The sequence below is a fragment of the Thermobia domestica genome, chromosome 2, assembly GCF_964235325.1.
Source record: "Thermobia domestica chromosome 2, izTheDome1.hap1.1, whole genome shotgun sequence".
Classification (NCBI taxonomy): domain Eukaryota; kingdom Metazoa; phylum Arthropoda; class Insecta; order Zygentoma; family Lepismatidae; genus Thermobia; species Thermobia domestica.
Genome location: NC_137455.1, coordinates 102,077,057 through 102,101,122, shown reverse-complemented (window position 1 = coordinate 102,101,122; position 24,066 = coordinate 102,077,057). Strand labels below are relative to the sequence as shown.

Here is a 24,066-nt window from a genome sequence, read left to right as displayed (position 1 = left end):
AATAATAATAATAATAATAATAATAATAATAATAATAATAATAATAAAAGCGTAAAACATAATTATTACTTCATTATTAAGTGAGGTGACAAAATATAAGCTTAATATTTACTTTTTTCTTTCTTAGGTAAACTAGAGACCTTCCGATATTTGGTAGAGGGACAATCTATTTTGTAAACGTAGGAGGACGTAAAATAACAATTGAAAGGGCTTAAAATTAGTAAAACCAAGACAGAATATTTACATTGTCCTTTCAGGAAAAGTGTAATCGAGAATACAAGAATACGACTAGACGAAAAAGAGATGAAAATAACGAGGAAATTCAAGTACTTGAGATCAATACTGCAAGAAAATGCAGGAATAGAAGAACATCTAAAGAGCAGAATTAGCAGCGGTTGCACAAACTGGAGAAAAGCGACAGGAGTTTGTGGAATTAAATAAATCTTTAAAGTTTTACGTCCCACGATTATGCCGGCTAGGATAAATCAGACGGTGATGATGAGAAATGAAGGAAATGCTGGAATGAAGAAAGTGGGAAGAAACGGGAGAACCCACGTCCACCACAAAGTTCAATTGACACGAGCTGGGATCAAACCAAGGACTCCATCCATTAGAGCCAAACGCTCTACCATTGAGCCACCTCGACCCTAGGCAGGAGTTTGTGTGACTATAGAATACCAATATGCTTTAAAAGAAAAGTTTATAAAACAGTAGTGAGACCAGTCATGTTATACGTAGCGGTATGTTGGACGAAAAAGAAGAGAAGGCGACAAAATTTGCATTTTGCGGAACTGAAGATGCTGCGGTGGATGTGTGAAGAGACGCAGAAGGACAGAATGAAGAATAAAGTGATGCAGGGAACAGTAAAGATGAGACCAGTAATAGAAAAAAAACTGCAAGAAAGTAAACTTCGATGGTGTAGCAATATCCACATAAAGTATAATAAAAATTTTCAAGTTAGTAACTATCGAATTCATGGTTATTAACTAGCATAAATCGCCTCTGACAAACAACTGTATTTTCTTATAGATTCTCATACTACAATCTCTTACATGTAGCTTGTACATTCTTGGAATTGATAATGGAATTGTAAAAGTGAAAAGTTTCTTAGATAAATACTTTCGGGGCTGGTATAAGAACCTAATTCTCTCAGTGTATTTTTGTTTAATATACATATGATCAAAGACAAAACGTCAATTTTATATATTTATCAAATAAAGACAATCTTCCAACGTTGTAGCTTAGTGCGAAAGCTCGATTTCTGGATAGCAATTATGATTGAAATTTTCCTATCATCTCAGAAATGCTGAATTAGCGCCTTACCCTTAGACTTAACGCGTTTTTCTGTATATATATATATATATATATATATATATATATATATAAGCCTGGAAGTTCATTTCTGATTAAATATTTATTATAGTTTTTGTTTATACATGACAAAACAATGATTTATTTATCAGCAATCAATTCCTATAATTCCATCACTGCAAATATGGGGTTCCAAAAGCTAACAAAATATTATTTATAAACTTTATATCTATTTTTTTTTCTTCGTAATAAGTAATACAAAATCAAGATGGCCAAAATAACATGAAATTATGAACATTTTTGGTGTTATAATGCATCCGCCCAAAAATAAAAAGTACCGGTTGATTTGATTTGATTTGATTTTGATGATTTTGAGATTAACGTCTCTTTCAGTAGCGAGGCTATATGAGACGGGACCTACTGATTAACGTGGAATTCGAACCACATGAGCTACCGCCGGAAATCGAACCCGGGTCTCCCATGTCCAAGGCGCGTGCGCCAACCGCTTAGCCACGGAGGGGCCCTATTAAGTGCTGGTATTATATGTAAGATCGAAAGAGAAGGAAAACATATATGAAGGTCTTATGAGTTGGAGTAATTTCATTTCACACCACAAAACCAAAAGTGAGATATTACTGACGTACTACGGGGTTCTGAAACATCTATCACATGCAAAACTCTTCTTTCCCAGATAAATTACCGGTAGAAATATTTCAAACGACATATATCTGCTAAGTGGAAAGGAACATTAACCTTCGGTCTTCCCGTTCACATATAATTAAAGATGGTTCACACAGATCCTTAATCCTTCATATATGTTCGCCATACAGTTATCTACTTTTCTAACAATCTAGAGCCTAGAATGCGACTTTTACTTTTCATCTGCAAGTCTAAATAAACATTTTGCTTCTTGCTTAACCTTGTATACCACTGTTCTTCATTTCTTTTTTCCTTATCATATACATGTGATTTCTTCAAAATGAATTTATCCTTCTTATATGGTTTAACCGATCTTTCTCTTTATATTCTAAATTTAAAGAAATTAGCTTTAGTGTTAAATTCAAGGCTAAACAATCTTATTTTAATATCAAAAGTAAGAAAAAGTAAATGTTTGCGAATTTTTATTATTTAAAATATTAATATGATATAAATATCAATGTGCCGGGTAAAGCTAAAAAAAATTGCAAGCAAATAGAAAAAGGAAAACAATTATCTAACTCGATCTTGTCATTATGCCTTTTGGCTTTCAAGATTTTTTAACTATAGCCAGTGTCCGTTTTATTAAATACACCTGTGGCGTATGCAGAGGAGAAGTTTTGGGCTTTAACCTCCTTCAACACGACATTATTAAAAAATGTATACTTTTACATCTCAAAAAATATATATACAAAAATCCCGAAAATATATAAAATTAGGAGTTTGAAACCTCCCTGATGAAATTCTGTGTGAGCCACTGAGGTACAAATGACACTATATAGTATATAGATTACTATTAAGTAAAATTAAACATTAAAATGAAGGAGTGCAGAAAACAATAACCTATACTGGGATTTTTTTTGTATGCGAAGTATACCCCCACTATACCACAATTCCATTCAGAATGATAATTGTTAAAAGGAAGATTTGAGGATTGCACCAGAAGCAATTTCACTTACTATACCATAACCGATACAAGATACAATTTTAAAGAATAGTTTTGATTGATTCCGTATGAACTAAATACTATATTGCGATAAATACCACTGCATTGTAAAGGAAGCATAAATAACTATAATAATGTGCAAACCACTCCTACCTCCTTTTAAAAGCGAAAGTTGTTTCCAGTTTCTTGAAAGACATGCTGTATAAATAAACTAAAAACCAACTTTATAAATGTCTTACTGATCAGCAAATATGTTATTGCCAGCATACCACGAAAACAGGCAAAAACAATAACCGAGATTTGTATTTTTAATATTTTTTTCTATTTAACAATGTCTTTATTTTTATCTATATGAGATATCAAGAAACATGTGCCTTGTAAATGCAGAGCATTTTGGAGTGTTGTTTATATAGCTATTATGTATGAAAAGGGTACGGTAGGAGTGCTTAAGGAGAGAGGAATTGGTAACGTATAGCTGCTGTGTTTTGTTACGCGATTTGCGGAATACCACTTTCACCGATTACCAAGCAAAATGTGTCCTACATTACGTTCAAACAATTTATCTGTATTTAAAAGATAAAAAATAAAGCATCTTTTATCTCTCCTCTACTTCCTCTTGGTTGACATTTCGAAAAGAGAAAGATATACAGTATTATAACCATAAACTGCCAAAAATAAGTAAATTATGATCTTACCTTAAGTGGAATGTATTCTTTGTAGCTCAGATAAACGGTGAATCCACATGCACAATATTACTGATCACAGTGTCCAAGTCATAAAATAATTAAAATATATAAAAAAATATATTTAACTGTATTAACGAACACAGAACAATAGCACCCAGTAATAATTAGTTTTCTTCAAAATACAGAATTCTTGACCCTGGCACTTTTGGGAAAGAAACCAGCTGTCAAGATTATTTTTTACGACTTAGGGACGATACCGACTTCTTATTTAGAAAGCCCACTATTCGTCGACTAAGATTTTAAAAAAAATTAGAAATCAGGGGTCGATGGTTCGAACACCCGCGCGCTCACGTTGTCGTCGCCCGCACTGGTTGCTGCTTGTTGGATGGTGTCTTTCGGGCACGCACCGAACGAGTACACACAACCCGCTGTTGACGACTACCCCGTCTTAACGAAGACGGTGTACAAGAAGCACAGAATAATGACTGGTCACCTAAACGGTATAAGTACATTTATATATATATTCAGAAGAGCCTCCACCGCCGGTATATGAGCTTCTTCTCGGTTATTGGTTCTTTGGTCCTCCCCCTTTACGTCCCGCGAAGATCTCTTGTCGTTTATTTCTACCCTGTGTTTAACAATCACGAACTCGTACTTCTACGAATCTCTTCTTCGTTTATCTCCTCCTCTTCTCTTCTCTGCGTCATCCACAGTTTTCTTTCTTACACCCTCCGGGCTTCCTTTTTGAATCAACAACAAATCCTTATTTTTCTTCTTGTCGTCTGCTGTTACAAGACGAAGACCGGGCGTTACCGCAACTGATTAGCTCAGGACAATTCCTCCTGAGACTCTGAACTCACAACACACAGAACACGCGCGCGTATTAGAACACTCATCCAGTTCACTAAATGTAATAATAAGCGCTTTTGGACAACAGTCAATCCTCTTTTTCTCCTAGTTACTAACAAACTAACTAACTTGCTGCTTTACAATGATCTAAAACTTAAGCGATTGACGCACGCTGGCTTACAACCAAGAGTTTTTTTAATGTGGCCTTGAGGAGAACCATTCCTTCTCAACCTGGTTGGCTAGCTAGCTAAGCTGCATGTCGGGAGCTCCCTTGAAGGTCTCTCGCCTGAACCTTCAAAAATGACGCCAAGGTAGAAATTTTTCGTTGCGTATTGTTGTTACACATGAAAAAATAAACATATATCAAAATCCATAGTCTTACAAGAGATTAACCTTTATTATTATTCACGGAGTTGGCAATGTATTGGCGAAAACCATCATCTTTCACTGACTTTGGACACTCTGGAAGAACTTGGAAAACCTCTATTACTCGGAAGACATCAATTTGGCAAATTTCTTCATTTTAATAAGCATACATACGTAAGAAATCCTTGTCATTACAACACGAAAGTTCTTTTCTTCTTCTTTTTTTTTGCAAAAAGAAAGAAAGAAGAAGAAAAACGAAAGAAACGAAAAGTTGATGTTAGAACATGCAAACAAAAAAAGAAAGATGAAAATTACAATTACAAGTTTTTTTTTTTCAAAGTGTGGAAGTGTATTTAAACTGAAAGTGCCTAAGGTACTTCCAGGAGGCGATTAGCTTATTTCCAAAAAAAGAAAAACGCTGGGAAATGCTTCTATTCTCTCTCCCTCTGTGTTTACAATGAAAATTCGTGATTTACTTACTGAAAGTCTACTGTCTGGAACAGTACATGGGTGTGAGGGAGAGAAAATTGAAACTTCATGAATGGAGAAGAAAATATATGAATGAAATTTTAACCAAAGAAACGTAATGTCGCAATATTCAAAGAATGATTTCATTTCTTTCTTCTCATATCCTTCTTTCTCTTGAAATGTCAACATCAAGAAAGGTAGAAGTTCTTTGGGTTGGTCAGCTCCTGAAGGACATTTATCCTTAAGGTACTATATTTATAAAACATATCATTTGACGTGTCTTCAGGTGAATTCTTCTATATATAGTATTCTTTGAATTAAGTCATCATATGACTAGCTAGGAATGCCTTTCTTAAGATCAAGCTTCATTATTAAGATTATGTAATCAGATTGAACTGTTCTTATCGATAACTGAAATCGTATATAAGCCTCATAAGTGGGCCAGCCTGTTAAATTACTAAAACATGACGGTGTGAATTTACTCCAGTAATCATGACACTATGGAATATTACTAAGAGAGAAAAGTTTGACCATGTTTGACTAAGACAGAAACTTCAGTCAAACATAAATATAGGAAGATACATTGAAATGTGATATCTTCCCCTTCGAAGTTTCCTTTATCCTAAAATTATGCTCCCAAAAATGCAAAATTATGGCAATTTAGAAAACTATCATAACTACAAATATTACTGGACAATAATCTATACAAATTCTAAAGAACAAAATTTCTAACAAGATAGTTTCTTGGTGGCTAAAACAGTGGTATAGTACCACAGTAGCTTCATCTTATTAAATTCACAATGGTAATACTTGATATAATGGTTACTGGCTTTTAGTCAATTTATTTTAAGTTCGTTATTAGAATTTACACTGTTTGGAAATAAATTTAGAATTGTGGATCATGTACAGTGTTTACAATGCTGTGATTTTATTTTAATTTACCACAATATTTGGTATTGTTATCCTCAACGTGCCTGTTCATTGATATCAGTATGCATTATTTGATAACTACATGCACAAAGTCCTCCGATATTATTCTCAGAGATAGAATGAATTTTATTTCCATAATTTACACGATTTTATTTATATATACCTGTCTGCGCAAAAAATAACATATATTATGTTCTAGGAATTGTATGAACCACACTGCTGTTGCAACGAGTTGAGTTGAGTTGATTTTGAGTTTAAAATCCCTTTCAGCAGCGAGGCTATATGAGATTGGACCTGCTGATTAACGTGGAATTCGAACCACATGAGCACCCGCCGAGAATCGAACCCGGGTCTCCCACGCTAAAGCTGTTGTAACTAAATGGAATATTAACTGAATCTACACTGATATGAAAAGGTCAGAGACGCGGAAATGTTCTATAAATATTCTATTGATCGAAATATGATATTGGTTTTTTAGCGACAGGATTAAACTACAGTACTATTTTTTTAAATGAATTAGTTGTAGTCTGGGCAAACTAAGATTGACATTATCATTACTCAGCAGTACACTCAGTAATTACCGTAACTTACTTGGCAGTACGTACATAGCACTCAGTAACTAACATTTCCATTTATGGAAATATTAGTTTTATTCATATCCTTTTTATCGGTCTCCTTGAGTTTTCTAGTTATTTTAATTTTACGTAGCTAAGGTAAAGATTTATTGAAAGAATCAACCCAGTTATTCCCATGATATATTGCGAAATGGGTTGAGTTGAGTTAATTTTGAGTTTAACGTCCCTTTCAGTAGCGAGGCTATATGAGATGGTACCTATTGACTAACGTGGAATCCGAACCACATGAGCTCCCGCCGGGAATGGAACCCGGATCTCCCACGCCAAAGGCGTGTACGTTAACCGCTTAGCCACGAAGGAGCTCGCGTATTGCGAAATGGATGGATATTCCAGTTAGAAGAGAAATCAAACATACTACCCAGGTATATAAATTATGGAATGAAATCGGTATTCTAAAATGGACATTTAACTTCCATTTTAGTACACCGATTCATTCAATGTTTATTATATCGGAGTTCCAATATAACTTCCTTGTAATATTTTATGAGCTCAGATCTGGTTTACGTAAAAGAATAGCTCTGATAAATCCAAAATACGAGGAAGCTTATGTGTAAATTCATTCAATATTCTATGGAAGATATTTTTGTGATACTACATTTAATGTATACGTATTTCTTGGCTATATATTGAAAATGCCATCTAATTTTCGGACTATTATTTAAGTTTCATTAAAATCCTTGGATTACTTTACTTTGCCGGGGGTACTTCATAGGATGGAGATGTCGTGTGGGAAGAGAGCTAGAGTGTAAGAAAAAACTCTTTACATTCATTACATTGTAATTCTTCGACATAAAGAGTTTACGTATTGAACGCGCATAATTAGTAAATTATGAGGAATTAGGAATACTATTGATTTATATCATAGAAGGTTGTGTAAATATGTGTCTGTTTCATTTACAAGTTACTAGATCATGATTAACTCCAATTGCTTTTTATGATTTCCCATATTACTAATTCACTCATTAATTACCTATGAAATTATTATCAATTACTGAAATTAATTTGACAACTTCTGACCTTATTCACCCCAGTATCTTATTAATGGGGGAAATTTTATCCCAAAAATATTAAGAGGGATAATTCTCTCACCTCCTCATGATTTCGTACCTTGGTATATCCAGCTCTCCAAAACCCATTATTACTTCTATGAGTTCTTTAGAAATAGTAACAATACACTTCAATTATACATTTTTCAACTATCAATTTCATGGCATTGTTATTTCAGTAGCTTTAGTAACATTATTCTGTCATAAAATTGCTTATTTGTTAGCAAATAGAATAGGTTCGTTCACTTCAGCACCACGTTGACGTCAGAATGTAAAACTCTTTGTGTTGAGGTTCATTCCCTATAAGAGAGCTGAATAAATTATTCATTTGTAAAATTTTGAATGCCCAAATGATGACCTTGTTTGTGTATATGTGTGTGTGTGTGTGTGTGTGTTTTACTTTTGTTATTGCAGAATAATTCATTCTTGAAAGCATCAGAACTATATATCCTTAAAAACCTAATTTGTTTAAGAGTATCTCAGTCACAATTTTAAAAATATTTTTCTCAATATTTACCAAAATAAAAAAATTAATTATTGAAACTTTTCTCTGGTAACTGAAAATTTCAAAAATCTCATTTTCTAAAAACTATATATGTATATCCTGGGTGCACTAACGAAATGGATTTATAAAACCAAACTGGTTTTCTAAATTTTAAGAAACTATTTATAACAGAACATAATTTGATTTATTTACATTTTAGTGAATCACGAGTATTTGTCACTCAGTGTGACTCTCATCTACTAAAGTGAGTGCAAGAAGAGAGTTACCATTATTTCACAAAAAAAGAAAGAGTTCTTTAATATGAATTGTTATTTTATTTTTTTATTTCTAGTGTTATTCCTTAAATTTCACGTAGATATATTACTGTATATTGTTTATTATAGTTTTGGAAATGTTTTTTATACTATTAATAAAACAATATATTTAGTGTTCAGGTCAGTTTTATTTTATTCACACTGAGAAATATTACATATGTTTCTGCATGAACATAGGAGGTATTTCAGTAAGTTATGTCTTGAGAGGTAAACATCTGTACAGTTTTCGAATGCGCAGCGTATGACCTCAACGACGAGAGTTCAAGTCCAAATTCAGTGTGTTAATTGTTGGTCATGTGTCAAAAACATCTTATTCTTCTTGATTTCAATTGGAAATAATACGACAAATTTAGAATTTCATAACATTTTGTTCTCAAATGAACATAATGTGGCACAAGTGTTTATCCTGTAAACCAATTATTACTTTAAAAAGTTGAAAAGGTAATGTTTATCTTGTCAGCTACTTTGAAAGCTGAATCCCTGATGAAAAACACAAAATCAGAAATTAAGTTTCGGATGTTTGTACTGTTTTTTCGAGTTGTGAATTATTATTGATAGTAATTTCGTTTCTTTGTGTGATTTGCTTTTCTATTGAAGTGATATTAATATCGAAGTTGTCGAACGTACAAGATTAAGTATAGAGCCAAATGTGATCCTCTTAACGTGTATGTTATATGTCAGGTAGGGCAGATTTACTTGTATAGCCGCACCGTATGTAATCCTATCTCATTTCCTGAAGGTATGTAATAATATCAAGTATGGAGTGTTAAATTCGATGATAAACAAGAATGCATAAAGTTATTTCTTAGTAATTTTTATATTTTAATATCTTCAATAAGGTTCTTGCAGACGAAATCAAATCGAATGCAAGCGCTGCAACCGATTCCCATTTAGATCACTGTGTTACAAATATGTTCCGTTATTATTATGACGCAAGTAAAGTAAATCATGTGAGAAAGTTACCCTCCAAAAATTATATCAACATTTGCTATTTGTATATATACTAAGAAGTTCAAATTGTAAAAGGAAAAGTTTGGAATATAATTCTGGATTGCATTTTGAGGAAAAGATTTTCACAGAAAATTATGAAGATTTCAGTTTCTTACTATGTGGTTTTACGTTTTCCATGTTATAACTTTTTAGCGTGAATGCTTAGTGTTCATTGAAGAAGACCTTATGTTTTAGCACACACAGTTTTAATACACATTCAAACGGGTTCATTGAAGAAAGAACAAAATAATAAATAGAAAGTTGACAAATGACGGAGTAAGCTCTGTTTCTATCATTGTTATTAGTGTGATGTAATCTGTTCATAAGTATCTTGGAACGGCGAATCTCCATTAGTTTTGATTTTCTTCAACGAACTTGCCTTTGAAAAATTGGAAAATGAAGTCTTTTTAACATGCCATGATCATTACATTTAGAATTTCTCTTTACTCTTTTTCTTTCCGCTAATTAACTATGAAATTATTTCTTGTTTCTTTTTTTTTTAAATGTTTTTCTTCTCTGCTAAATTATTGGGTTTGTTGTTAAGTTCTGTACACCAACCAGGTTCCGAATGGAGCAATACTTGGAATTTTATTCGTAAGAGCGAAAAACGAAACCTGCCGCAAGGATTTACCAAGGCCGCTGTGTGTATTAGAATATAAGAGTACAAGTTTTCGTTACAAGAAATCTGCGCACGCTATTGACAAGAAAATAACAGTGATTCTGGCTTGTTCGTCAGTTCAAGTCTCCAGTTACATAAACACGGAAAGACTTGATAACTAAATGCTTAATTGTATGTGAGAAAAGTATGTACACTTCTTTTATATCTTTCATGTTCTTGTTATGTTAGCTACATAAATCCCTTTTGAGTTTTTTATATTCCTTCTCGTGTGTAACACATGGAAAGGGAATGGATGATGCTGAGTTTGTAACTTGAAATTTTGGAGTACTCTGAACTCATCGTTTCTGGAAAATAAGTGTAACCTGAATTTTTCTTGCGGTTATCAATTTTAAGAGTAAGATACTTTAAAATGATGTAGTAGAAGTAGACCTATCCTTCTACCAACTGTTTCGATCATGATTAATATTACTATATGGCTAATAAGGTTAGTAGAAGATACATGGTTAATAAATTCCAGACACAATCATAAGCAGAGATGCAAATATAATATTCGGGATTTCAGTTACTCTTAGTCCAAATAAAACAATTCTTAGATGGAGATTAAGTTGGTTGAAAACCAGCTGATTTTAATCAATGACGGATTTATACATCTTCCAGCTAAATGACCTATAATAGTAAAGTAAATAATTGGTTCCCAAAGTGAAAATGTATCTGAGCACTCATTTTTAAAAACTAAATCAGTAAAAAGTAAGGATGAAATGAAATCTTTAAGTTTTACGTCCCACGATTATGCCGGTTAGGCTAAAGGAGACGGTGATAATGAGATATGAATGAAATGGTGGAATGAAGAAAGTGGGAGGAAACGGGAGAACCCCGAGAAAAGCCACGAGCACGGTGTTTGTCCACCACAAAGTCCACACGGCGCGAACTGGGATCGTACCAGGGACCCCAAGTACCGGAGGTGAACGCTCTACCGTTGAGCCACCGCGCCCCTTCTCAGTAAAAATTAATTTATAAAAATAGGAACATGAAAACCAGAGTGTAACAATGGGAGGACTAACACAATATTGAGGTGAGGACTAAGAGGCTCTGAGATCCAGATTTTGGCGCCTATGGCCACATTACGAGTAGTATGCTATATCTTTACTATGATAACTCAGAAGTTCCATTTGAAAGTTTTTATGATAAACTAGAAATGATTTATGTGCGCGTGTAGTTCTCAGTTCGACATTAGGGTCAGATAGGGTGAGAATTTTAATTACTCAGTTGATAGGGTCAAAATTTGAATCTTATGTGATACTATATAAGTCATGTCTTGTAACAAAAACAGGCGCTAACAGACAAAGAAGTAAGTAATTTTTTTTGTAAGCTTCGATTATTATAATTCTTCAATTTGTCTTCCTTTATGACAAATTCTTTTCCGTGGCAAACAAACTGTTCGAGAGAGAAAAACTGTTGTCGGATGATGAGCAGTAGTGCCAAAGACAAGACCAATATAATAGTTGCTTTCTTCTCACTATTTTGTCCCTCAGTAAGCGTTTTACATGTTTTATTATCTAGATAAAATAATTCAGACATACAGTGACTCAAAAAAGTATTCATACACACATTTTTTTTTGACGTAGGATTATATAGAAAGGTTAAATGAAAAGAATGTTACAATCATCTGAAAATGTACATAATTTATTATGTTTGTTTGTACAAAAAATATCAAAAGAAGAAATATTTAGATAACAAAAATAAATAAATGTACTTTTTTAACTCAAAAAAGTATACATACAGCAACACGAACTACAAATATGGACGAGTTCTAACAATTTGTACGAGAAAATCGAGTTTTTAATACTCTGTATGCATACTTTTAGAACAAATCATTGCCTCGAGACGCCTTGGCATGGACCGAACAAGCGTCTTGGTCATTTCTGGGGAAATCTTAGACCACTCGTCCAAAAATATTTTTTGTAGTTTTTCCTTGCTCGAAGGACGGCGTTTCTGTACTGTACGGGTGGTGTTGTCGAGATAATCCCACAAGTGTAAGATAGAATTGACATCTGGGCTTTGTGGAGGAGTCAGAAGCCGTTGTGGAGCTTTGTATAGTAACAATTTCCTAATTTTCAAAGTGGTGTGCTTAGGGTCATTGTCCTGTTGGAAAACAAAGACTCTGTCAAGACCCAACTTCTGCACACTGTTTGATAAGTTAAGGCGCAATATAGTAGTATACTTAGTAGCATCCATGAACCCTTCAATAAAAACTAAGTTTCCCACTCCAGAAGACGCCATGCATCTCCAAACCATCACACTTCCTCCTCCATGTTTTACTGTAGGGATAATATGTTGCGATTGCAACTCACTGTTTGGCTTTCGCCATACCCATCTTTTGTCATCTGATCCGAATATATTAAACTTCGATTCATCGGAAAATACAGCAGTATCCCAAAATTCGTTAGGTTTAGTATGGCATTCGTTGGCAAATTTTAGGTGCTTTTGTCGGTTTACTTCTGAAATGTATGTTTTTTATTTTGGCTGTCCTAGCATGAAAATTGGCACTATATAGTACATTTCGTATAGTTTGAGAATTCACAGTGCAAGTAGATGTTGACGCGATTTCTTCAGCCAAAGACACAACACTTCTGAAGGATGATTTTCGTGCTAAATTGACTACTTTCCGTTGGTCGCGGCGTTTAAGCACTTTTCGGCGTACTGATCTTCGTCTATTTTCTGTTATTCCAGTTTCTTTATGCTTCTTTATGATGGAACTACAGTACCAGAACTAATTGAGAAAGTTTTTGCAATTTCACGATAACTCCTACCTTCTTTATGAAGAGAAACAACCCCATCACGTTGCGTCAAGGAAAGTTCACTTTTCTTGCTCCCCATTTTGACTACTAGCACTCACAACAAGAACAGACTAACAGACATACAATGAGCTGCAGGTAACGGACAATGTAGGTACAGTACGATTGCTCGAGTTGAACAGTACAAGTGTTCAAGGCACAGAACAGGATAGCAGTTCCTCTGTATGAATACTTTTTTGAGTATCATAATTAAGTGATTCACATTGTGTTCGTCTCCTTATAGTCTTGGCAGATTTTCAACTCATGCAACTGTTAGTGCTCTTCCGTCTCTTTGTTTCAATATAACTTTTAATTTTCTGCTCGCTCATATAACTCACCCATGACAAAATTTTTGGATGTATGAATACTTTTTTGAGGCACTGTATCTATAAACCTACAGAAAGCGTATTTCTAAGTGACTACTGTATTTTGAAACCTCTTGACCAATTGAGATGAGATTTTTTTTGGAATCATCCTGACTTGGGTACTCTACAAGAAAGGATATAAACTTCATGTTTTAACAGGGTTGGAAAAGGGAAAAATATTAATTTAAATATTTGCTAAAGACTTATAGTAGGCATTTATTTCCCAAAGAAATTAATGAACAACTCCTAAATTCTTTAACAATGATGCAGCCCTAAAAGAAAAAAATGGCTTCTTATACTTTCAGGATAGCTGTCAAGATAGTGTGAATTTGAAATATAATACAGACATATTTATGAAATCTTTTGGACATATTTAAGAAACGTGATATAAAAGTTGGCCATTTCATTATGAACATATAATGACCTATTTTGATCAAAAAAGACAAATACCGTTTTACTGTATCAAGATTTAAATTCCATCTTGAGATACTTGGAATTGAAGAGAATTTTGATCTAGAAAAGATAATATTGTCACTGACTCTAAATTAAATTTCGCATTAACAGTTAAATTCCATAGAAAGCAAGGCTTTCATACGACTTACATCAAGTATGTATTTATAATCAGAGGTGTTCCAAAAAGGGTAATGCGAACTGTGTTCCAGTTTCTTATTTAAAATTTCGTTCCAGTGGGTCTGGTAAGACAGCCTTATATTAGCTCGATATTCATCCAAAAGTTTTTAAAATGTTGACGATGATAATTGATGTTAGTAATTGAACCAGAACTTGTCATACCTGCGTATTGAATACAAAATACGCAATACAAGAATAAATTATATCAAATTTAATTGCATTCCTGTATATTTAAAAGCAACATAATGAAATAAATAGTGTTCATTATTTACACGTAATACATAACTATAATGTTAAAAATTCGGTATCGATACACCTCTATAATTAGAAAGTTTCATTTGGAAAACAATATTACATAAGCAATCAACAGTCTTGGGTGATCAATGAAAAACAGTTTATGGGTTAAATATAACATTTAATGAAAATTTCTAAATGTTGTTAGAAACGATTCGCATAGAATTTGATAAGATAAAGCTCTAGTACTGCTGAAACTGTTACTAGGTAGTAAAACTAAATTATAGCAATAAACTAATACATTACAATGTAATACAATTTACTTTAGTGTATCTGGTATAAATTTTATCATTTTCATAACATCTTTTTCATTACGTTCGAATATTTACCTTCTCCATAAAATATTATACTAAATTTATCAATTTTCATAAGTTTATATAAACATATCAAAAATCTATTGGAATGCTGCTATGTTTCATTCATTCATTACATGATTTCTGATAGGAAATCGTGGAAGAATGTAACTTTAGTAACGGTGCAAATTGTCAATGAATAATTTGCCGTAGGGCAACACCATTTGTTAAATGACATTGAGTCAGAAATATCACAAGCCACAAAAAAGTAAGTTTTATATGAGAGCATAACTTACAATAAAAATACAGTAACAACAGAAAGTTCCTCTTAATTTAATTAATTACTATCACATATCAAATGTAAGTTCGCTCAGTGATTAGATCTTGTGCCAAAGAATACAATTAAAGCGAAAACTAAAATTAGACAATGATGTGGGGTGTCCACGTAATACCTCAACGAACATTATAATAAAATGGTCTCCAGTTGAAAATGTTCTACAATAAATGGTTTTCAATAGGACCGTTTTCCAGCCTTAGTAGTCAAAACATCTAGAACATAGCATGTAAAATAAAGAAAGCATAGTTGAACATTAACTTCCTGGTTTCGTAAAAATGAGCTGCCGGGTTTGAATCTCGCTGCCGACAATTGTGAGATTTTTCATAACTTTTCTGCGCTCTTACTATTTTCCATAGTAATATGTTAGTGTAAAGGACACCTCCACCCAATGCATTGTTGACTCCCTACTTTCTTGACCAGTGAGTACCATGGTCGATATGGGTATGTGCAGAACCGGTAGGCTCTGTAAGTCACGAGTACGTTAGTTTCGATGTCGCAAAGTGAGGTATGTTCGAACAGGAATAGAAAACTGATCGACGATCTCGACAGTGTTATAGTCACTTCTCGGGTCACCGTGAATCACTGAAGTCGGTTTTTCGCCTCCTGTTCGAACACACCTCACTTTGCGACATCGAAACTAACGTATTCGTGACCTACAGAGCCTACCAGTTCTCTACATACCTAAATCGATCCTAGTACCCACCGGTCAAGAAAGTAGGGAGTCACTAGAGATGTCCTTTGCTTTACCAGCTGTATTGAATCTTTGTTTATGAATATTAAAATACATGTGTTACAAATATTATATTGGTATTTCTGTGTTTATATTTAAAAATATGACCATCGTAATGCAACAATCTCTCCGTAGAATGTAACTTTACATTTCCACATTGAAAGTGTACATGTTCATTGCTAGTGCATAAAAAAAAAGATTGGATATAATGGCCACTAGGAATTAACACATAGTTAAACAGTCACCGCACACATTCATCTTATTTTGTCTGATAACAATAATATTTTCAAACAATGAAAGGAAATAATGAAGTGATAAGTAATATCCATTACAAGCGTGCAAAATGATGATAATGTAAAAACATTGTTATCACTATTGCTTTGCTTGACCTTTGCTTATATAATAATCTCATGTAGTTCTTCATGCATGTTGTCAGAAGAAGATATATGATCTGTGAATGACTCCACGCGAAGTAGCAATTGCTTTCTATAGTGATCGTGAACGGAGACGGTGTCTAATAATATTAGTAATAATACTAATAATAATAATAACACAAGAAAAGATGTAAAAATGATAAAAAGACTTTGAAGGACACACACTACCCGCAACAACAACAAAAAATATCGTACAATATTATTATTAGTAAGAATGTTTTCTTCCCCTTTTCATTTTTAACAACTATATATATATTGAAGGTCGTGAAATAAAGAGTCCCGTTGTCAATGGCTTATTTTTCTGTCTCTCCTCGCATACTCAGTTTTCCTGTTTTTCCATTATGGCACCACACGGGCATTTTTTTTGATCTGAAGGATGGTTAAAATAGATCTCTAATGGAAAAAACACATTAAAAGTTTTTTGACAAAAGACAATATCCAAACTAGATTTTCACATTACGTGGTTAAAATGAATTGATGGAAAAATGAGGTTTAAATATCTAATGCTAAAAGAAAATTCAAATCTTTTTCTTATAAGTTATTTTTCCTCACAATATTCACTAGCAGTTGTTTGTAATGGGGATACAGAAATGAGATGTGACTGCAGGTATTGATATGAAATCTGTTCTATTGCTATTGAGTTCTACCTAAGAAGGTGTATGACCATCACGGCGGCCATATTAAATTCAACTGATTTTTCTTTAGATCGTGTGATATGCCGTTTAAAACTAGAAAGTCATCAAAGGTAGGAATTTGATATCAATTTTTACTTAACTGTGTCTGATTTATTTTAGGCAATTGATGCAAAATATTATAATATCTAGGTCTCTAGTGTTAGGCTAATGTTCACACATCGCACTCAATATTTGTGGGGTGGGGGATAGAAAAAGACTGTTTTTAACAGTCGTTAAGAACGCCTCATCCAGTTGAATGTGGATTATCTGGCACGTGTTGTATAGTCAGAGTTTTATGTTGGACATTCAATGACAAATGCATAATAACTTAATAGGAAGTATGTATTTATTTTACATTATTACACACACATATATATATAGAGGTATAATTCCATATAACGGTGGGAAAGAGCTTAAAGCTGTGCAAAAAGAATGCGAGAGATCCTAATTTAACATTTTTTCCACGCTCAGCAAAAATTAATTCCAAAAAAGCAATAATACGAAATATATGTTTCTTATAAGATGAAATCATCTTGATGAAAACATTTACTTTTTTATGATTTCCAAGGTCAATTTAAGGAAAGAAAAGATGTTTCAGAATCAATTCCGTTATCGTTTTATTTATAAGCTGGAAACATGTAAGAAGAACGTATGAATTTTCCCTACAGAAATTAACAAAAAACCAAATGATTTCTTTAATTCTAGGGGTTTTCCCATTGCGAATTATCCTACTCATCAAGTGCATTTTTTGAGAGAAAGAAAAATATAATTGGTAAGTGACTATTTACCTTATGCTAGGCTTTAGTTTCAGGTAAGATTATTTACCATTTTAGCTACTGCTCGAACAAATTATTTCAAAACAAAGAAAGGAATTTAACAAATTGTACACCTGCATAGATTATTTCCGGTTTTGATGTTAACAACATTTTATGTGTTAACTATCCGTCACCCTGAGGGGAATTTCTATTACACACAAATCTTTGTAAATGTAATGTTGTTACACAACTGTTGTTTAGTTTATATTTAATCAAGTAGATAATAGTTATTCATTGAATTCGAATTTGTAGGTCTATATGTTAACTTGATTCGTTCCATAAATTGAAGACAAAGTCTATAATTTTCCTGTTAAATGTCAATATGTTCATTGTGAATCTAAATTTAGAAGTTAAAAACTACATGACTTTGTGACTTTCAGTTAGAAGACAAAGAAATAAATTTCTTTGTTAAAGGAGTTTCTGAAAGTTAAACAATACTTTTTTGGTATAACAAAACTGCGATAATGAAATAGCATACTAGTAAAATATGTAATAGTGGTTTCCATGTGCTAGAAACGCTGTGTTGTAAAAGTTTAATATTTCATTATTTTTGAAAGTTTCCAATATTGTGAGAAAAATGCTAATTTTAAAATTTTATCAAATTTCAATAGATTAGATACTTCATCATATCTTCATTAGATTAGTTGCTTGGAAATATTTTTCATTGAAAGTCATTCGTATGGATACCTTGTTAAGGATCTGACTTCTCGATACGTAAGATGTAAGAATGTATTATTTCAAAGGAACATTAATGTAAGTGTACAAAATTACAGAAGCTACCATTAACCAGCTCTTGTACACATTGTGTTCTTAACCTAAATTCCTACTCTATCTCTTTACTCTAGCTTCTTATCAATTTTCTAAGTATTATTTAGATGGAAATGATACATTAAGAGACACAGAGGAATCACAGAGGGAGTTAAATTATCAGATTCAAAGGCACAGTGAAGTAAAAAAAAGATTAAATATTTCAGTTTTATGGCTCACGTTTATACCGGCTAAGCTAAAGGAAACGGTGGTGATGAGAATGATAAATGAGGGAAGTAGGGGAAACGACAATTCCGAGAAAACTCATACATACAGTATTTGTTCATCACAAACCTACTTGCCGCGAGCTGGGATCGGACCAGGGACTATGCACACGAGAAGTAAATGCTCTACACTGATCCACCATATAGACAGAAAATTATGTTTTTTCTTACAAGGTGCTCTTTACATACATCAACATCTAGTACATGTATTTTGTATACATTTTGTAGATTTTTATGATCAAATAAAGTGCCTCTCAACAATAGTAAGTTGTGTTTCTATGAAGGTAATTTCGTACGCAAACCAAGCCAAACATTAGGCAGGCTATCTCCTTCTTTGCTTTATAGCAAGCGTTTTTGGTCTTGAGGATTCTCATTTTGCAAATACCAATTTTAATCACTCGTCACAGAGACTTTCGGTTGATTATGATATCAGACTTTTTTTTCAATTTCTGTAACATCTGATGAAGTCCCTAAACCAGATTGATTGATATGAAGTTTAACGTCTTCTCAGCACAGAGGTTATATCAGACATGAACCTACGGTTTAAATATACTGTGCTAAAACCAGTGCTTACATAATTAAAATGATGTCTAAGAAATTTACTGTAGAGCTCCTTCATGAGTATATGATTACCATACGCACTTTCGGTAAGTTCGATTGCTGGTCGAAGCTCGTATTGTTCAGATTCGAAGTTAATTTATAGGCTTATGTGATATAGCCTCTGTGCTAAACGGGAAACTCCAATCAAATGAAATCTGCTGAAAGCTGTGTTATCCCAACTTTTTGCAAAGACATTTATACAATGTGCCATGCCACGAAATCTTTGCAGATTGATGCTATTTTTTAATTTGAAATATATTTTTACATCTTATTCTCTTTGTCCCCTGATCCTTTTACACTTCATTCGGCGGTACTTGTTCTTTCTGAAAGTCGATATCGCGTCATTTTTATATTCAGATACATTTTTAAAAAGCATGCTTCTTTTCATTCTTTTTTCATAGTAAGTCAGCAAGACTAGAATTTTCTAATTCGTAATGATTTCGTTTCTTCGACCTGTTTTCTCTTAGTCTTCTTGAGAATGTTACTTAAAAATGTCATGTTCTTTCCTAGTATTCTTCTCCATACAATTGTCGTCTTTATCCATATTTGAATAGTCTGTTATTACATCACTTTAAGCTTCACTAAGTATTCCCATAACTCATTAGATGTTTCATGGTTTCGTACAAATCTGCCTTCTTGCTGTAGTCTTATAATACACAATTTCTGCTCTTATTTGTCCAATTATCATCACTTCTAATCCCAGATACTTGAAACTTTTGGCTATTATTAATCTTTCCTTTGTACTTTTATTTGTTTGGCAAGCTGTCTTCTCTATGCTTTTGTTTGATTACTGAAATGATCATATTTTCCTTTTCTAATACTACAGAAAACTTTATTTTCGAGTAAAATTTCCATACAAAAATCACGTCTTTAGTAAACTATCCTTCCAAGAGTTTTTCCAAGGTGAATGAATGGCGATATATCATAGAATTATTAATTAAATGTAAAGAAAATTGTTAGTGCTGTTTTGAATATTATTTTCAATTGTTATCCTTGTGAAAATTATCTTATTTTGTTGAAGGGAGTTCCTGTAGTGAATTCCGTAAGAAAACCATAGTTTACTCTCGATACATTGAACGATATAATCTATATAGGCACATAGGATGAACATCCAATTTCCACTTTTTAAAATCAAACATGTAAATCCATTGAAAATCAGAATTCGCATCATATTTCACACTAATAGTCTAATAAAAGTTGAAAAATGAAAAAAATCTTAACTTACGTGCTTGCTTCTAGACTTTATTAGTTCTCTAAGTGATGAAATTGAGAGTTAATGGTTTATCATCTGCATTCGAGATCGAAACTGAGGTGATGAAGTCTTGCTAATGTGTTTTGATTTGCCTATCACATGTTAAAGTTTCATATTTTCAGGAATAGTTTTTGTGGATACGTTGAAAATATGAAAGTTCCTAGTGCTATATGTAGGTGAACTTTAACATTCAATATACGTATATCTACTCTCTTAAAAAAGATAATATGGATTTTGACTACCTCTTCATTAACGCTGAACAACATTCATAACTTCCGTCTTTTAAATTTAATCTAGGAATTCCCATCAATAAGGTCAAACTCTGTAAACTTTCTGTAGTACATTTATACTTATAGATATTGCTCAACTCTCCATTATGTATTCTTAATCTTGCAATGTGTTAAAATAGAACAAACATTTTGTAAGGCACGTGTGTTGTTCTAAAGTACGTTTTAAAAACGAACTTATCATAACCAGCAAAAGTACTTACAAAACGAAATAAATTACAGCATTGTTTTTCAAGGGAAAAAATCTTTTCCTGATACTCATCTCTATAGATATAAGAGTACACTTTTACACTACGAAAATTATAGGTATCTAATAGCATTGATGTACATTTGCCTTTAAAAGAAAAATAGAATGCTAAAGATATATCTTCTATGTCCGCATCTAAAATTCAAGGTTGTAACGTTTCCTCTTTATTCGTCGTTAGGCTTTTTATTTGCACCAAGGTTGAAATGGTTTATTGACATGATTCTTACGACGTTCCACCTTCATCCTATCTCAATCATGAGAATTATGCCTTTTTGTGTGTGAGAGAGTATATTGTCTTGTCTAAGGATATAAATAAAAAATGCCTTTTATTTAAATCTCAAAAACAACGAGGGAGTGAAGCAGTCAATTAAAGTGAATGTATTATTTATTAACTTCAGTTTGCGTGTTTTTCAAACTGGTCTTTTGTGTACTTTTAACGCTTTTTTAATGACAATCTCAATGGTTTTATTTTTCAAAAGCGAAAATTTTGAGAATCCTTCTTCTTTCTATTTTTCCTATGCCCTTGTTGTTTATCGTTCAGTGATGTTAGCAGTATAAGGTCATGGTTTTGTTCTGCGAAGTAAAGTGTAATCATGGCAAATAACACTGTATAATGTATTGCGAAATATTCTGTGTTTGTTTGAATCATAAACTATTCCTAACATTGTTTAAATAGACAAGTTATATTAGTAACACTAGAAAATTCATTCAGTTTGGAGTTTTATGACTTTTATGAACACCAAGGTTACAAACAAGAAGATTTACTATTAACGTGGGCTCCGAACTATGACCGGGGTTTCATAGTTGGTAGGTAAACCTATCATCATGCGAGATCTCCCTCACAGCATAGGCTATTTCAAACTATCTAGGAGCTTTGGTTACTCAGTGGTAGAGCACTTACATCTGGCACATAGGGTTTCAGTTCTTGCCAGATGGACATTGTGGTGGACAAACATTGTGTGCCTGGGTTTTCTCGGGGTTTTCCCGTTTTCTATCAGTTTTGTCATCCTACCATTATCATCCATCTCATAGTCATCGTCTCTTTTAGCCTCGGTGCATATTCGTGGAACGTTAAACTTACAAAACGAAAGAACAATATTATCTCGCCTTTACCAGAACTGGATTATAGTAGCACGCCACCGGTCTCGTAGGAATTCATTCAGGAAGAGGTAACGTTCACTTTAAAACAGAGTTTGGTTGGTGTCCAAAACTTAAGCACCATGAAGAATGTAAATAAATAGCACCAAATTAAGTTACCATACCAACATACCTGATATACCTCACACGAAGATTCCCCAGTTGCAAGAACAACAGTAGCAGTTCATACAACGCAAACGCAAAAAAATAGACCAAAACTCCCATTCCACAAAAATACTGTAAGATGAACTGACAGCACTAGAAACAGGTTAATACGTTATAGCTTCCCGAATAGTCACACATGTCTGAACCGACACTCCATGCTGAAGATTAAGTTGTTGAGGAACTTTTGGGACAGCTGCTTCCTATCATCAAGACAGTGCTTAGCTTTCTGTTTGTTCTGGGAGTGACTGGCGGGCTCCAACGCATCTTCCTAGTGCGTCCTAAGGTTTACGTCAAGAGATTGCGTTAACCATTCGATGTGTTGGATGTCTTCTGTTGTTAGATAGTCGTACACTAGGTTGGCTCGATGAAAACGGGGATTCTCATCCATGAGCAGAAACTGTAGAACCAGTGCGCCTCTAAGAAGCCGCACATAGGCATGCAGAACCTTGTCTCTGTAACTCTGGGCAGTAGTGGATCCTCCATCGAAGATGCACAAGCCCATATGACCATTCATCATAATGCCTGACCAAACCAGTACGTTACTATTACGATAAAAAACCCTTTCAACAATGTTAATGAGATGAAAGTGGGCACTTATCTCAGATCCGTGTGCAATGAGAATTGCTCTGAGAACTGTGCCAGGATTCATCCGTGAACAGTACGCGGATATATTCATTATAGGCCCAATAGTGATGTTCTTGACACCATTGTAAAGATCCCTTTGTGCATTGGAGTCACAGGAACATATATTGCTGGTCGTTGGGTACAGAGCACTGGCACCCAGTCTTCAGTACACAGTTTGGAGCGACATTATCATCCTTGAATCAGTTGCAAGTTCCGCTTCTAGTTGTCTTGCAAGCATATTCAGTTGCGACGAGCAGTTACGGTCAGATATCGTTGCTGTTGTAGAATTGTCACACGTGGACGACTCCCACTGGCCCTACGGCTGAGGTGTCATGTACCGATAAACTGTTTCCACAACTAGACACGATATTTTATGGCACATTGATGATTCATGTTACTCCTGCAGACCAGAGTTATACATTTATTTCTTAAATCTGAAATGAATGTAGTACTCTGGTCAGAAAGTTTTTTTTTTAATATTTTACAATGATTCTCTGAATGATCCTTAATAAAAGGCAGGCACCGCACTGATTAGTCTCTTGTCTCTTTATCGGAAATGATCCAAATTCTGGATTTTCATAACCTGCATCTCAAATTTCAAATTTCCTGCATCACAAAACTCCCTAGGAATAAGCATCTTTATTAGAATCACTTCTCCAATTCAGTGTTTGAAAAATATACAGTAGTTTATTCAATCGAGTGCATCATTTCTGTGCCATTACTTTGAGATCTTATACTCGAAACATATTAAAAGGGCACTAATATTAAAAGTATATTTTGCGTTTGCAGTAGAATTTTTGAAGCTAAAAAAATTAAAGGTTCTAATCTAAGACTCATTTTTTACATAGATTATTCTCTATTATTAAATAATTCTATCACCATATTGATGTCATTTGTGAACAGATATCCAAACTTAAAAAAGAAATCCAGTCGTACTGGAATCAAGTTTTGAATGA

General features: G+C 33.4%; 1 protein-coding gene across 6 annotated transcripts in view; it reads right to left on the bottom strand.

The window, feature by feature from the left end:
- Positions 1 to 24,066, bottom strand: part of sona (sol narae metalloprotease) — a 386,330-nt gene that overhangs the window by 111,960 nt on the left and 250,304 nt on the right. The window contains exon 1 of one of the 6 annotated variants that reach the window (XM_081744376.1): positions 3,649 to 4,641. The exons of the other annotated variants lie outside the window; for them this stretch is intronic. The gene's annotated coding sequence lies outside the window, so the exon portion shown is untranslated. Of the gene's footprint in view, positions 1 to 3,648; positions 4,642 to 24,066 lie in introns of those variants that run through there. 6 annotated transcript variants of the gene reach the window in all.